Raw genomic sequence first — 2,076 nt, forward strand, 5'->3', positions numbered from 1 at the left:
AAGAATATGGGGAGGGGGTGGGGGAGGGGAGGGGAGAGGGACAGATGGGTGGTGGGAGGGTGACTGGAAAGATCACCTATATGGTCTGTCTAATAAGGGTACAGTGAACTTTTCTAGAACTAGAGTATAAATGTTTTAACACAATAACTAAGTAAATGACACAAAGTCTATGTTAATCAGTTTGATGAAAATATTTCAAATTGTATATGAAAACACTACACTGTACCCCATGTTTGCATTAATGTATACAGCTATCATTTAATAATTAAAAAAAAAAAGAATCTGTTTCGTTCTATAGGACATGATAAAGACACTGGTTATTTTACCAAGGCTTAGGCTGGAATAATATTTCCAGAGGTATCTAGACTGTGTTAAGGAATTAAGATTGATTTTATAAAGCCAATGAACAGCCCCTTGAAAAAAATGGCCAGATGCCTATCAGTAATGTTTCCTGATCTGTGGCAAGTAACGAAGGTTGCTTTCTGACAGGTCTGAGAATTGAAATGTGCTGGGGAACCTCAAAAGAAGTGGAATTAACCCAGTACATAGAGGTAACTGATGGCACAGATGACACAGATAAAACCTGGGCTCAAGAAGGCTTTTAAGAAAGTCAGGCCTAAAAATTATTTACAAAATATTCCAGCAAAGCCAATTCTAAAGGAGAGCCTGAATGGCTAATAATAAATTATTCTTATTATACTGTATACAAATAATCAAACCCAATATACTAAAGGTACAGTTTATTTTGGCAACTAAGTTAGTTCTACTGTAATTTGTCTTTGGGGGAAAAGGAAATCAGAGAGAGAAAAATAGTTCCAAAAAAGGAGGCTATAGCCCACCTGTATTAAGTCTCAACCTTGCTATACTGTCAACTGATAAAGTAAGACATAACTGTTTTACTAAACTGATCTGTTAAATAAGACTAAGGAACTAGCCCAAAAATATGTAAAAGTTTTTGAATACATCTTCATTCTACTGTAATATGAATACACAGTAATTATATTCACCCTGAGGCCTTAAAACTAAATGAAAGTCACCTGTTGACTATACTAAAAAAATGTGCAATATTAAATATTATCTGCTATGTCTAAATGTTGCCCAGAAAAATCATCCCATGTTTTAAGTTGCTACTCTGGTTTATATTTGACAATGGACTAGCCTTCATAGCAGAAATAATAGCTAAAGTTTTAAATATCTGCCTCAAAACTATATATAACGTATAAGCCTCAAAGCTTAAACAAAGTAAAGTACATAAACAGGGCCATAAAAACAAGAATCTGTAAACTCTGCCAGGAAGCAAACTTAATTAAATATAGGCCTTTAGAGGCCCCTATCAATCCTCTGCAATTTAGCAGGGACTCCTAAAAGAACTGAACAAGACTAAATTAAAGAGGCAAAAACTCTAAAAAAAATAGCAAAAAATAATTAACTGTGTTCCGTTTAGTCTTTTGTATCTGTACATTCTTTCTCTGAAAGATCAAAGGAACCAAGTCTAAGTCCAGGATCAGAACCCGTTCCCCCTCAAACCAAGGTAAAAAGTACTTTACACCATCATTCTGACCACATGCACGGCAGTGAGAATGAAAAGAATCCTCAACTGGAGTCATCACAGCTGAATGAATAGAGCTTCACTGCCCCTTGAAAAGTAAAGATGGCTTGGCGCCTCAAGTGGCTAAGGCGCCAGCCACATACACCTAAGGTGGTGGGTTCAAATCCAGCCTGGGCCCGCCAAACAACAATGACGGCTACAACCAAAAATTAGCCAGGCGCTGTGGTGGGCATCTGTGGTCCCAGCTACTTAGGAGGCTGAGGCAGGAGACTCGCTTGAGCCCAGGAGTTGGAGGTTGCTGTGAGCTGTGATGCCACAGCACTGTACTCATGGGGATAGCTTGAGGCTCTGTCTCAACAAAAAAAAGAAAAAGAAAAGTAAAGATAAAGACACCCAACATGGGCTCGGCGCCTATAGCTCAACCGGCTAAGGCGCCAGCCATGTATACCTAAGGTGGTGGGTTCGAATCCCCAGCCCGGACCCGCCAAACAACAATGATGGCTGCAACCAAAAAAAAATAGCCGGGC

The sequence above is a fragment of the Otolemur garnettii genome, unplaced genomic scaffold, assembly GCF_000181295.1.
Source record: "Otolemur garnettii isolate 467f Iridium unplaced genomic scaffold, OtoGar3 scaffold00320, whole genome shotgun sequence".
Taxonomy (NCBI): domain Eukaryota; kingdom Metazoa; phylum Chordata; class Mammalia; order Primates; family Galagidae; genus Otolemur; species Otolemur garnettii.